Source organism: Mustela nivalis, assembly GCF_964662115.1.
Source record: "Mustela nivalis genome assembly, chromosome: 9".
Classification (NCBI taxonomy): Eukaryota; Metazoa; Chordata; class Mammalia; order Carnivora; family Mustelidae; genus Mustela; species Mustela nivalis.
In genome coordinates, this window is record NC_139028.1 from 41,595,839 (window position 1) to 41,612,261 (window position 16,423).

The window sequence follows — 16,423 nt, forward strand, 5'->3', positions numbered from 1 at the left end:
TTTTCATAAAACTTTACAAGGTATCCTTTTTAGCCTTTGTTATGTATAGTTTTACAGCTTCTCCTCGGTGTATTTTTATTCAAAAAGGAAAGAAAAGGTAGGTAAATAGAAGAAGCTGCTATAATCTGTAAATGCCCTGGAAGAAAAGAAGAATCATGACTAGCAGTCATTGTAATAGTGGTAACAGCAGCAGCAGGAGCAGCAGCAGCAGCAGTGGAAGGGACAAGAGTCCTCCCTTCTTTCCTTCCTTCCTGTAGTTATTTCTTCCTCCTTTTCTTCTTTTTTTTTTTTTCCTTTCTTCCACCCTATATTATGTCGGGGACCGCCTCCGGCCAGGAAATTCCCCACAATTAAAAGATGGCGCTTGGCTCACTGTCCGCAAAATACGCTGCAAGTAAACAACGAACGTTCTGGTAAGCCCGCCTAAAGGAGGACATAGTCATTGGCTGTTTCAAATTTAATCAGCATAGTAACAGGACTCTCATTGACTCTCCCCATTGCTTGGCCCCTTATTGGTCACCCTGCCACATATAAGCTAAGGAAGTTGACGAAATAAACGGATGAAGTATTAACACCATACCAGGCTGATTGTCATTCTTGTGGGCCGAGGGCAACAATATTGCTTTTCTCTTTCTTTCTTTCTCTTTCTTTCTTTCTTTCTTTCTTTCTTTCAATTTAATAGTTTAATAGATGGTAGGTTATCAGTACCAGATGCCTTCCTCTGAAGGTGAATGCTTTGATTTCATTTCAGCTGGAAGTTCCCAGAGAAGCAGAATAGAGTAACTTTGGATTCTAACTGAAAGAATTTCAAAATCTAACCTCTGTTGCCTAATAGTTGCATTTTGTTTTGTTTTAAGTTGGTCCTTCCAAACATTTGTTAGAAGTAGTTCCCAGTCATGCAATAAAGGAAGAAATAATACATCCTGATTTATGGGTTTCAGTGAGGATCCAATTTTAAAATATGTTTAAAATAGTCAGACCATGCCTGACACATTAAGCACACAAATACAAAGTTAACTTCTATTATACTCTCTTTTATTGTTGAGGAAACTAAAACTTAAATTTTTGAATAACATTCTATATAACTAACCAGTTTCAAAGCCAGGATTGACCCCAAGTTTTCTATGATTGTTAAATGCAACTTGTTGCTTTTTTAATTTGTCATTTGTAAGCATTAGAAGTATGAGCTATTTTTACTTCATGAACTTTATAATCTAATTTATAATCTCATTTAATTAATTTTGCTCCTCAAAAAGTAAAAACAAACAAAAATATCCTACAACCCAGCAATTGTACTATTAGATATTTAACCAGAGATACAAAAATACTAATTTGAAAGGATGCATGTACTTTGTTTATAACGGTGCTATCTACAATAGTTAAATTATACAAAAATAGCTCAAGTGTCCATGGACTGATGAATTTATAAAGAAGAAAGGATATGTGTATATAATAGAATATTATCCAGCCATAAAAAGAATGCAATTTTGCCATTTTCAATGACATGAAGAGTAAAATGCTGAGTGAAATAAGAGTCTGAGAAAGACAAATACTATGTCATATGATTTCAGCCATATATGGAATTTAAGAAACAAAACAAATGGCAGAAGGAAAAAAAGAGAGAGAGAGAGAGAGAGGCAAACCAAAAAATAGTCTCTTAACTATAGATAACAAACTGAGGGTTACCAGAGGAGAGGAAGATGGATGGATGGGTAAACAGGTAATGGTGATTAAGGAGTACACTTGCTGTGAGGAGCACCAGACATCGATTGTATAGGAGTGTTGAATTATCATATTATACACTTGAAACTAGTGTTACACTATTTGTTAACTAACTGGAATTTAAATATAAACCTTAAAAAAAGTCAGGCTGTCTTTTTATAAACACAGATGATTTATGTTTTTCATTATTGGCATAGGATTATATTTTTGCTCTGAGTTTATGCTGAATTATCAATATTTTCTCCAAGTGAAAGTTTCTCTAGAACTTCTGTTCACAACCTTCTGTTTTATTGTTTTTGGTTACTGATAAAAGCAAAGCTAACTTGGTATTCCAACAAGCAACTCTGATTTACATTAACTCTGTGTTATATATTTATTTACTTCATTGTATTTATGAAAAACAGTGAATAGAGAGGCACACTTTTCTGAGTAAAAAATAATTTTGCTTAATATTAATAAAGGAAATAAGGAACTTAAAAAAATTACTAAACTCACTATGGAGTGAGAATAATGAATTATACACTGAATAGTTAGCATATACCCAAGTGCAGATGCACACATAGAGTAAATTACAAGAATTATATAATCTGAATCAGTTGTGAATGTAAATGATTTGGAACTAGAGCAATAACACATTTCAAATCAAACAAGATAGACTACTTGGATCTGTTGTTAATTTTCTACATTTTTATTTACAATTTCTCCAGCTAGACCCTTTTTTTTTCTTTTTTTAAATTTACTTTTTATTTATTTTCAGCATAACAGTATTCATTATTTTTTCACCACACCCAGTGCTCCATGGAATCTGTGCCCTCTATAATACCACCACCTGGTACCCCAACCTCCCACCTGCCCACCACTTCAAACCCCTCAGATTGTTTTTCAGAGTCCACCTAGACTCTTTTTTTGTAATTAAATGTTTTAAAGTGTGTGTGTGTGTGTGTGTGTGTGTGTGTGTGTGTTGTCATTGTTGCTTTATCTATGGAAATACATATGGAAAATTGATAATGTGCCTCAGGTCATACAGTTGGAAACCAAAAAATATTGTACTTGAACCTGGAACATTTGACACATAGCCCAGTACTTTTTGCTAAATGATCTTCTTCACAAGCCAAATTGCTGACTTTTGGGAAATCAGGAGTGTAACAGAAATTAATATTACATTTGATGCAGGATTTTAGGATATTTGGAGTCCCCAGTAAATATGTAAACAGCTCTTTTGAATTAAAAAACTTTGAAAATGGTTCTGAGGTAACTTGCAAGTTGTTATCTTACCCTGTCTTATCTGTGCATATCATATTATACTAGCATGTTGGAGAGTTAGATATAGTCTGTCTGCAAAAGCACAGGTGATTATGTGTGTCTATGTATGCTGACAAGTAGTACAAGAATGATCATTTGAATGGATTTAAAATCACTCTCAATATAAAAATGTTAAATTAACTTTATCTAATTTAAAACATCAGAAGACACAAATTTACCAATATCTGTTATTTTCTCCACTTAAAAGCTTGTATTGGCCAACATCATTAAAACTTAGATTCTTTCTGTGTTTCCACTTCATTATTCTTTATAATATCATTGATGTCCTTGTAAAACAAACATCCTCTGCACAGATACTCCAAGGAACGATCATGTGTGGGAGATTGTCAGCCAATGGTAAAAAGGTTTGAAGATGCAGAGAGAAAGAATGGTTGATACATTATCTTATATTATCAGTATGTGAGTTCTTGTACCATTTTTCTCACTTTTTTCTTCAAACATAAACTTCTCACATCGTCACTTATATTACTTATTTTATTATTATTTTAAGGAGGAGTTAAGATGGTGGAAGAATAGGGGAATCCTAAGCTTCCTCATCCCTAGAATACAGCTAATTATCAAATCATTCTGAACACCAAAAAAATCAATCTTAGTTCTGAGATAACAAAACTGCAAGTCTTCAAGTAGAAAACTGGCCATTTTCTGGGAGGTATGGGTTGATTTTGATCCTTAACAAAGGATGGTTTGATTCTTAACAAAGGATGCTGCAGAGTGGAGGGAGCCAGGTTTATGAAGGCTACCACAAAGTATTATAAAAAGTAGTGAGCAAAATATGAAATTTTAGAAGTCTGCCGCCAATGAGGTCATGCTCGACTTAAAGGTGCTCAGGTGGAGAAGCAAGGCAGAGACCCAGGGATGGACAGCATGGTTTGAGGATCTCCTTGGTCACAAGAAGAATGGGTGGTGCCAACATGTTGTACTGTTCCCAGGCATAGGAGCAGGGCCTCCGGCTGAGGGCAGCTAGTCTGTGTGCTGGCTCTCTGCTCTACCTTGTCATAAATACTGAACCACTGCACAAACAAATGGCAAAAACATGGCAAGACCCTCCCCCAGAGGATCAGCCTGGGTTGACACCACAGGAGTCTCTCAAATTTAGAGTTTAGAAACCCAGCCATGCACCTGAGATAAAACTAGCTCAGACACAAAAAGGGTGAAGGCAGGCATCTGAGAGAAGCCAGGTACACAAGACGGGTGATTTGATTGCTCCTCTGTGAGGGCTGCCTGGGGATTGGAGGGCACAAACTCTTAGCTTCCTGCCCATCAGGGCTGAAATCTTCTGGAAGCAAAACAACACCACCTAGTGGAGATGAGATGTGCTTACAATAAACCCTGCCCCTTACCCTTATGGGTACATCTCCACGACGCAAGTAGGTCTGCAAATCAACAGGCCAGAAGAGAATGGCAAGATATATTCAAGGTACTAAATGGGGGGAAAAAAAATATATATATATATATATATATAGCCAAGAATACTTTATTGATAGCAAGGCTCTCTTTCAGAATAAAAGGAGAGATAGAGTTTCCCAGACAAACAAAAACTGAAGGAGTTCAAGACCACTAAATCAACCCTGCAATAAATATTAAGGGGGAATCTTTGAGTGAGGGAAAAAAGACCAAAAGCAAGAAAGAGTAAAAAAAGAACATCAACAGAAACAACAAGTCTACAGGTAACACAGTGTCAATAAATTCATATGTATCAATGCTGCTGCCAGTCGGCAACGGGAGAAGAATTAGGCACAAACAAGTCAGCTGCAAGATATTGGGAGCAGGGGACAACAGTCAAAAAGACTGCTGCCATGAGCAACTCCATAGTCTCACTTTTATTAGATAAAAACAATAGCCAAAAGAAGGACCGATGAAGGTCAAATGTTAGTCACATGTCTTGCAGACAAGCAAGGAGAAGGATAAAGTTTATAGTTAACCAAGCACATTCAAAGGACCATCTAAAAAACAACAGGCACTTCTGGGACGAGAAAGGAGTGATAACGGAAAAGGGAAGCAGGCAAGCAGGGGGTATTTCGTTCCACCCTGAGCTAACTGGGCATTCCCGGGTGCTCGGCTTCCCTGAAGCAGGTGGCGTCCTGCCCTGGGCGGGCCAGACATTCCCAGCTGCCCAGCTTCTGTGAAGGCGTGGCCTTCTGCCCTAAGTGAACCAAACATCCCCAGCTGCCCAGCTTCACGGTCGTATATCATCCCTCTCCCCAAAGACCCATTGCCAGTATATGTTTTTCTTAAGGTTATATCTAAATGTGCTTGGCAACTAGTAAAATCCTCCAGGGGTTATAGTTTAAGTAACAAATTGTTCTGAGGGGCAGTAGCATATCTATAATCACTGTGAATTTAACTGGGCTAAATACTCCAAATAAAAGACATAGGGTATCAGAATGGATATTAAAAAAAAAAAAAAAAAAAGAAGGCCCACATATGTATATATGCCTACAAGGGACTATTTTAGACCTAAATACACCTGCAGATTGTGAGTGAAGAGATGGAGAACCATCTTTCATGTATCATGTTAATGAACATCAAAAGAAAGCCAGAGTAGCCCTACTTCTATCAGGAAAGCTAGCTTTTAAACCAAAGACTGTAACAAGAGATGAAGAAGCGCACTTATAGCATAATTAAGGAGTCTGTCCATCAAGAAAATCTGACAATAGTTAATATTTATGCCCCTCATTTGAGAGCACCCAAATATGTAAATTGATTAATAATAAACATAAATAAATTCATTGATAATAATATAATAATAGTAGGGGACTTTAACATCCATTTACAGAAATGGACAGGTCATCTAAGCAGTAAATCAATAAGGAAAATACTGGCTTTGAATGACACTGGAACAGATAAACTTAACAGATATATTCAGAACATTTCATCTGAAAGCAGAAGAATACACATTCTTTTCAAGTGCACATGAAACATTCTATAGAATAGGTCACATACTGAGTCATGTATCAGATTTCAGCAAGTACGAGAAGATTGAGACCATACTGTGAATATTTTCAGATCATAATGTTATGAAACTTGAACCATAAGAAAAGTTTTAGAAAAACTATGAATGCATGGAAGTTAAAGAATATCCTACTAAAGAATAAATGGGTTAACAAGGTAGTTAAAGAAGAAATATGAAAGTAAATGGAAGCAAATTAAAATGAAAACACAACAGTCCAAAACCTTTGGGATACAGCAAAGGTGTTCTTAAGAAGGTAGTTTATAGCAATACAAGCCTACATCAAGAGGGAAGAAAAGTCTCAAGTACACAACCCAACATCTAAAGAAACTAAAAGGAACAGCAAAGTAAAACCTAAACCTAATAGAAGGGGGATAGTTAAGATTAGAGCAGAAATAAATGATATAGAAGCAAACAAACAAAAATCAATATTGCATGTCAACAAAGCTAAGAGCTGGATGTTTGAGAAATTAATAAAACTGATAAAGTCCTAACCAGACTTATTGAAATGGAAAGATAAAGGACCTACATAAATAAAATCATGAATGAAAGGAGAGAGATCACAACCAACAACACAGAAATACAAACAATTTTAAGAAAGTATGTGAAAATTTTTATGCCAAAAAAACAGGGCAATCTGGAAAAAAAGAACAAATTCCTAGAAGCTTACAAACTACCAAAACTGAAACAGAAAAACAGAAATTTGAAAAGACCCATAACAAGCAAAGAAATTGAATCAGAAAACAAAAATATCCTAACAAAAGCCTGGGGCCAGGTGGCTTCCCAGGGGAATTCTATCAGGCATTTAATAAAGAATTAATACCTATTTTTCCCAAACTGCCTCCAAAAAATAGAAACAGAAGCAAAACTTCCAAACTCATTCTATGAAGCCAACATTACCTTGACTCTAAAACCAGGCAAAGACCACACTAAAAAGGAGGATTATAGGCCAATATCCCTGAAAAAAATGAATGCAAAAATTTTCAACAAGGTTCTAGCAAATTGTATCCAACAATACATTAAAGGAATTATTCACCATGCTCAAGTGGGATTTATTCCTATTTATTCATGATTGTTTCAATATTTGCAAAGTGATCAACATGAAATATCACATTAATAAAAGACAGGATCAGAACCATATGATCCTCTCAATAGATGCAGAAAAAGCCTTTGACAAAATACAGTATCAATTCTTGAAAAAACCCTCAACAAAGTGGAGGAAAATGAAACATCTTAACATCATAAAGGCCAGATATAGATGACCCACAGCCAATATCATCCTCACTGGGGGAAATCTGAGCGATTTTCCTCTAAGGTCAGGAACAAGACAGGGATATCCACTCTCACCATTGTTATTCTACATAGTTCAGGAATTCTTAGCCACATCAGACAACATAAAAAAATAAAAGGCATTTAAGTCAGCAAGGAAGGAGTCAAATTTTCACTATTTGCAGACAGCATAATAGTCTATAGAAAACTAAAAACATGCCACCAAAAGATTGTTAGAACTAATACATGATTTCAGCAAAGTTGTATGATAGAAAATCAAAATGCAGAAAGCTGTTGTATTTCCATACACCAATAACAAAAACAGAAGGAAGGAAAATCAAGGAATCAATCCCATTTACAATTGTACCAAAACCAATAAGATACCTAGAAATAAACCTAACCAAAGAAAGAAAATATTTGTGCTCTGAAAACTATGAACACATATGAAATAAATTGAAGTGGACACAAAGAAGAGGAAAGACATTCCATGCTCATGTATTGGAAGAATAAACATTGTTAAAATGGCTATACTATCCAAAGCAATCTACACACTTAATCCAGTACCTATCAAAATACCACTAGAATTTTTCACAGACCTAGAACAAATAATCCTGTAATTTTTGTTTGTATGGATCTGCAAAAGACCCTAAAAGACAAAGCAATCTTGAAAAATGGAGATATCACAATCCTGGATCTCAAGATATATTATGAAGCTGTAGCCATCAAGACAGCATGGTACTATCCAGAAATGGACCCACAATGGTATAGCCAACTAATCTTTTACAAAGCAGGAAAAAAGACAGTCTCTTCAAAAACGGTGTTGGGAAAACTGAACATCAAAATGCAGAAGAATGAAACTGGACCATTTCTTTATACAGTATACAAAAATAAACTCAAAACAGATGCAAAACCTAAATGTGAGACAGGAAGCCATCAAAACAGGAGAGCACAGGCAGCAACCTCTTTAAACTAAGTTGTAGAAACTTCTTACAAGACATACTGCTTAAGACAAAAGAAACAAAAACAAAAATGAACTATTGGCACTCAATCATGATAAAAACTTCGTACCACAGAGGAAATAACCAACAAAACTAAAAGTCAGCCTATAGAATGGGAGAAGATATTTTCAAATGACATATCTGATAAACGGTTAGTATCCAAATTCTATAAAAACCTTAGAAAACTCAATACCTAAAAACAAATAATTCAATTAAGAAATGGGCAGAAGACATGAAGAGACATTTTTCCAAAGAACACATCCGGATGGCCAACAGACACATGAAAAGATGCTCAACATCACTCATCATCAAGGAAATATTAATCAAAACCTTAATCTCACAAAACAAACTGAGGGTTGCTGGGGGGAGGGGGTTTGGGAGAAGGGGGTGGGATTATGGACATTGGGGAGGGTATGTGCTTTGGTGAGTGCTGTGAAGTGTGTAAACCTGATGATTCACAGACCTGTACCCCTGGGGATAAAAATATATGTTTATAAAAAATAAAAAATTTAAAAAAATAATAAATAAATAAATAAATAAACCACTATGAGAGAGCCCAGATATCCATCAACAGATAGATGAAGAAGATGTGAGATATATAGAGATAGAGATAGAGATAGATGATATAGATAGAGATGGATATATAGCTATAGATGATATAGATATAGATATATAATGAAATATGCAGCCATTAAAAATGAAATCTTCCCATTTACAATGATGTGGATGAAACTAGAGGGTATTATGCTAAGTGGGATAAGTCAATAAGGGAAAGTAAATTATCATATGATCTCAATTAAGTGTTGAATTTAAGAAATAAGGCAGAGGATCATAGGGGAAGAGAGGAAAAAATAAAACAAGATGAAACCAGAGAGGGAGACAAATCATAAGAGATTCTTAAGCACAGGAAACAAAGAAAGGGTTGCTGGTTGGGAATGGGGTGTAGGAGTGGGGTAACTGGGTGATAGACAATGGATAGGGTACATGTAGTCAGTGAGCATTGAGTACTATATAAGACCGATGAATCACAGACCTGTACCTCTGAAACAAATAATACATTATATGTTAATTAATTAAATTTAAACTAAATATATATGTATGTATACATGTGTGTATATGTACATATATACACATATATGTGTATATATATGCATATATATATATATATATATAAAACAAACAGAAAAAAAAAACACCTATGAGATACCACCTCACACATCTCAAAATGGCAAAAATTAACAAGGCAGGAAACAACAGGTGTCGGCAAGGACATTGAGAAACTTACACTATTGGTGGGAATGCAAACTGATATAGCAACTCTGGAAAGCAGCATGGAGGTTCCTCAAAATTAAAAATAGAATTTCCCTATGACCCAACAATTGTATTACTAGGTATTTACCCAAAGGATATAAAAATATTGATTCCAAGGTGCATATGTACCATGATATTTATAGTAGTTGTATCAACAATAACCAAATATGGGAAGAGCCCAAACATCTATTGACTGATGAACTAACTCTCTTCTCTCTCTCTCTCTCTCTCTCTCTCTCTATATATATATATATATATATATACGATTATTACTCATCCATCAGAAAGAATGATACCTTGCCATTTGCAATGATGTGTATAGAGGTAGAGTGTATTATGCTAAGCAAAACACGTCAGAGAAAGACAAATACCATATGATTTCACTCACATGTGGAATTTAAGAAACAAAACAAATGAACATGGGGAAAGGGAAAATAAGAAAGAGAGGTAAGTAAACCAAAAAAGACTCTTAACTATGATGAAGGGTAGATGTGCAAGAGATGATGGGTATTTTGGGCACTTGTTTTGTTGAGCATTGGGTCTTATATGTAAGTGATGAATCACTAATTTCTACTCCTGAAATCAATATTACACTATATGTTTAACTAACTGAATTCAAATAAAAATTTGCAAAAATAAATAAATAAATAAGTAAATGTAAAACAATACACACACACACACACACACACACACACACCCCAACACATCTGAGCTCATTTCCTTTGATTATGTTGAGCTTTACCATATAGCTCATTCTCGATTTGGGTATAAATTATCCTTTTGGAAATAGGTGAGCGGCCTATTATGGCAGATATATTTCTGTTTCTATGTCTTTCCTGAACTCTATTTAATGTTCATCTGAGTTTCCTCTGGGGATCATAATGGATTTTAGAAACAAACAAACAAACAAAAACTTTGAAATGGGCTAAATCAATATATCACTTGAGTAAAATCCAAGGACAAATTGTATATAAATCTGAAAAGTAATCACTTATACTGTTTTTCATCTCCTTTTTTCTGCTGCTGTGTTGCATAGCATAGTACATCAGTGTATGTACTATAGTACTTCAACATGACTCCAATGACAAATGCTTAAGAGCTTTAATAGCTTAATGACAACATTTTATATAAAAGTCAAACTCTTTTATATCATTAAAATGTCAGAAAAAATCTTAAGACTAAAAGATTAGTTCTTTTGAAAGTAAAAGTCCAAATATATTCAAGCACACACACACATACACACACACACAAAATAAATAAGTAAATTAAGGTCAAAGAAATACTTAACTCTCCCAAGTTAAAAGTATTTACTTAATTTAAATATTTACTTCAAATTCTTATATTAAACTTTTAAAATTTCCCCAAAGTTGTTATTCTTTTTTTTAAGATTTTATTTATTTATTTGACAGAGTGATACAGGACCCGAAGTCATGATCTGAGCTGAAGGCAGGTGCTTAACTGACTGAGCCAACCACGCATTCCCCAAATTTATCATTCTATTCAATCTCAGAGTGAAACCTTTCTCATACCTTGAATAAAAGAAAAGTACCTTAATCAACAGTTTTTTTCTGAGAACATTTCATTCAAGGTCTCACAAATATATGAAAATAGAATTGCCTTATGACCCAACAATTGCATTACTAGGTATTTACCCAAAGGATATAAAAATATTGATTCCAAGGGGCATGCCTACCCTGATATTTATAGTAATTGTATCAACAATGTAATTAATGTAGTTCACTACTAAATTTTTCAAGAGTTCTAAAGGCTTTTAAAATTATTTAAAGTCAGACACTTTCATATTTACCAAATTCATACCCAAGCCATAGAATTGTCATATCAAGCATTTGTGTTTCAAAAGCTCATTGCTTACTAGTGGTTGTTACCAAGTGACTACACCTGAGAAATCATAAATATAGGTCAAGAAATGGTTTATTACCAGCATATCCAAAGTATTTCACATGCCACTTCTAGATCATTCCTTCTTTCTCCTTCTCAAATGTAAACACTATCTTGAATTTTTAAATTTATAGATGTTTGTCACTTTGGGAACTCTAAAAAGTGGTACCATATGGTGTCTATTCTTTTTTGTGTAGCTTTTATTCATTCAACATTTTTCCATGTGATATTAATCCATGTTCTTATTAATATATGTTTATTTTTACTGCTATGTAGTATTTCATTGTATGAATAAAAATTGGATTTATTTATTCAAATGTTGATGGGTATTTGGGTTTCTTCCAACTTGGTATTATTCCAAATGGTGCAGCTAAGAAAAATTTATACATATATTTTGTTGCTTATGTGCATTTATATTGAGTATAAACCTAGGAGTTAAAAATTCAGGGCCATTGCGTAGGTACATGTGCAATGCTGACAGACAATGTCAAAATAGTTTTCTTAGTGGTTTTACCTAATTACACTCCCAATAGATGCTCAGGGAAATTAGTTTGCTAAGACTGTTTATCATGAATGGATGTTGAATTTCATTACATGTTTTTTTTTCTTAATCTAGTGTAATAATCAATTCTTCTTCTTTATTCTGTTAATGTGTTGAATTACACTAATAGATTTTCAAGTGTCAAAACAACGCTGTGTTCCTGGAGGGGAGGGAAAAATGTTGGTTTGGCTTATGGCATATTATCTATCTACCATCTATCATCTGTCTATTGCTGCATACATAGTTAGTATATACATTTTTTTTAGTATATACATTTTTTAAAGACTTTATTTATTAATTTGACAGAGAGAAAGAGTACAAGCAGGGTGAATGGCAGGAGCGGTAAAGGGAGAAGTAGGCAGAAGAAGAGGAAGAAGCAGGCTCTCCACTGAGTACAGAGCCTGATGTGGGGCTGGATTCCAGGATCCTGGGACCATGACCTGAGCCAAAGGCAGATATTTAACTGACTGAGCCACCCAGGTGCCCCTATACTTAGTATATTGATAAAGATTTTTACAATGATGATCGAAAATGAGATTAATGTCTTTTTTTTTCTTAAAATTTCCTGTCATGTTTATAACAGGTTATTATAATAAATGTAGGCTAATGTCACGAAATAATACAATAACTGGTCACCTTATTCTGATTTCTGGAAGTGTTGGCATTTTTAAATTTTTATTTATTTATTTATTTATTTATTTAGCAATGTTAGTTGAGTTTACTATTGAAGCCATCTCAGTGTGAAGGTTATGGAAATGTGTTTGTGACAATTTTTAATTGTGAATTTGTTCACTGTTCCAATGATCAGTTTCTGGATAAGAACTTATGTCCAAGTTTAGCAGCTCTAAATGATCATTTTATATTGTGGGTCAGGAATTTGGGGACAGCTTATCTGGGTTCATTTATGGGATAACTTTATCCCAGCCAAATACTGGCTGAGGATGCAGTCCCTTGAAGATTCAGTAAGGCTAACATCAAACATGTTTCACTTACATTGCTTTGACCTGATACTGGTTTTCTGTAGGGAGCTCATCTGAAGCTTTCAAGTGTTTATGCATGGCCTCTCCAGACAGCAGTCTCAGAATAGCTGAACTCACATGGTGACTGGCTTCACCCAGAGCAAGTGCCCCATAATAAAAAGGCAGAAGCTGCATAGCCTTGAATTTTGTCTTGATGAGCTATCAGTTACTGAGGGAGATGTGTTAAAATGTTTCAGTATGAAATCTTCAGCTGTTTCTCTCTGTAGTTTCTCAAATTTAAAAAAAATGGTTTTTACATTGGTTCTCACTTCTTATTTTGGGACTCAAAGTCTTGAAGGTTAGACAACTTGATATTGTCTCACAGGCACTCAAAATCACCACATGTCTTCCAATTTTTTCCTTCCATTTAAGTCCATAGTTTCTATTATTATGTTTTCTGGTTACTGATATTTCCTTCTGCAATATCTAATCTGCAATTCATCTCTGCCAGTGAACCTCCTAGTGCAGACAATATATGCTCATCTCTGGAATATTCACTTAGTTTGGTTTTAAGTCTTCCATTTCTTTATTTCATCATGCATTTCTTCAAGTGTGTGAGTGTATTTATAATACTTTAAAGAATGCCTACTAATCTCGTACCTTTATCAGTTCTGGATCTCTTTCTGGTTACTGATTTTTCTCCTGGTTGAGGGCCACATTTTCCTGATTTTTACAGGTCTAGCAATCTTTGTATCCGAGTCTTCACATGAATTTTACATTCTTGAATAGTATAATTTCTTATTTTGCTTTATCAATATTGGGCTTTGCTCTGGTAAGAAATTATTTTATTTGGAGAGCACCTTGATTTTTTTATGCCTGGGTTTTTTGTTTGTTTGTTTTATTTTTGGGGGGAATAGAACATTTTTCTTAGTGTTAGTTTAGTCATTTACTAAGGAATAACCCTTGCAGTTTCTCTATTGAAGATTCTTTTCTGTGAGGATTTTCAACATCGGTTGGTAGAACTTGAATGTCCAAGTTCTGCATAGAAATTGTTCAACATACAGGTTTTTGATTTTTTTTTCCAGCTTCATGGAGTTTCATCCTATGTATGCATGGTTTGACATTTACCAATAGACTCAAAAGTTTTCTTTTCATATTTCTAGATCTTTTAATCTATGTTTTCCCTTTCTCTCCTCACTCTACCCTATACACTCCAGCTCCCACAGTTTCCTTGAATCTGATCTCTGTCTCTTTAGTATAGAAATACTACCATGCCTTACTAATATGTCATTGCACATTAGACTTGAATCTCTGATTATGGGGGAATGATTCAGTGCAGCCTAGCCATATTTGGGACAAAACAATTGTAAATAAAAACAAAAATATGATAGTAAATTTTACAGTGGTCATTGGTCAGTTATAACATTATCAAAACAAAATAATTTATTGTTAAGATTTTTATAACCAACCTTAAACCTTTCAATACAAACTTATAAATCATATCATATTTCTTAAGCTGAACAAAGTAAAAAAAAATTGGGGGTAGATAGCATTAGTGTATTACTATATAAAGATTATTATTTGAAAAATTTAAGCAAAAATGTAAATAATACTTTAGACTCAGAAATACATAAATATTTGGGCGCCTGGGTGGCTCAGTGGGTTAAGCTGCTGCATTCGGCTCAGGTCATGATCTCAGGGTCCTGGGATAGAGTCCCACATCGGGCTCTCTGCTCAGCAGGGAGCCTGCTTCCTCCTCTCTCTGCCTGCCTCTCTGTCTACTTGTGATCTCTCTCTGTCAAATAAATAAATAAAATCTTTATAAAAAGAAAAAAAAGAAATACATAAATATTTGATTTAAATGAAAGAGATGATTGTGGTCTTCCATTATTGTGATTATTATTTTTATTGATTTCTCTACTGGTGAAGGTTTATTAGGTATTTCTAGTAAACTTCTTGTCTTCTAAACCTTATTAAGCCTGGATAAAAAATTAAAATGGTCAGTGTTAATCTTTAATAATCTATTACTTCATTCCAAATGCATTTGCAGAACAAAGGATTAAAAAAAGCTTGACAGCATCATGTTAATATGAAGAGAAACTTTATACTGCCATGATTAAGGACGCACTATGCCATAGTTTAAAACCAAAGGTTCATAAGATAGCCTACTTATGTTTATCCTGGTTTCACTAGCTACTATTATGAAATTCATGTTGTTATTTAAATTTTCTTTGTCTATGTTATTCTCTTATAATTGTATTTCTGTTGTGTTGGTTGTGATCTCTCTTCTTTCTGTCAGGATTTAATTTATTTGGATATTTTTTTTCCTTTTTATAAATCTGGATGTGGTTTATCAATTTTATTAACTTATTAATTCTTTTGAACAACCAACTCTTAGTTTGGTTGATCTGTTCTGTTTGGTTGTTGTTCTTGTCATTTTTTCCCATATCATTTATTTCTACTCTAATCCTAGTTATTTCTCTTCTTCTATTGGCTTTAGGTTTTATTTGCTATTTCTTTTTATTTTTTTATTTTATTTTTTTTTAAGTTTTTATTTATTTATTTATTTGACAGACAGAGATCACAAGTAGGCAGAGAGGCAGGCAGAGAGAGAAGGAAGCGGGCTCTCTGCTGAGCAGAGAGTCCGATGTGGGACTCGATCCCAGGATCCCGAGATCATGACCTGAGCCGAAGGCAGCGGCTTAACCCACTGAGCCACCCAGGCGCCCTTCTTTTTAGTTCCTTTAGGTGTAAGGTTAGGTTTTGTATTTGAGACCTTCCTTCCTTCCAGCGGTATGCCTGATTGCTATGTATTTCCCTCTTATGACCGCATATACTGCATGGGGCTCATCATTCAGTGGGGAGTCTGCTTGAGATACTCTCTCCCTCTCTCTTTGCCCCTCCCCACCATGTTCTCTTTCTCAAACTCTCTCAAATAAATCTTAAAAAAAAAAAAAAGAAAAAAAGAAAAAGAAAAAAGAAAGGAGAAAGAAAGGAAGGAAGGAAGAAAGAAAAAAAGAAAGAAAATCAACTTTCCTAGGAGTAAATCTAAGAAGGAAGGGCAATGATACTTATTTTATTTTATTTTATTTTTAGTTTTTTTTTTTTAATTTCTTCCTTTAACATTATTAAATACTTCTAAGGAAACAAACTATTTCATTTGTGATTTTAACACCCATTATTTATAGTATGTATAGGGTTATGATGTGCCACATTTAGAGAAAAATAATTTAAAAAACCAGTGACTTTTTAAATGTATTTTGTTATTTAAGAACTGGGTAAAATTGCAGAACCAAATATGAAGTGAATCAATAAAATCAATAAACTCCTGATTAATCCTCCCAACTCTTTTTAAAATCTTTTTCTTCCTTCCTCTATGTTTACTTTAGATTTTTGTTCCTTAGGTCAGAAGGTTGTGAGTGGGATTTTGTGCCTTTCACAGAGTGGTGAC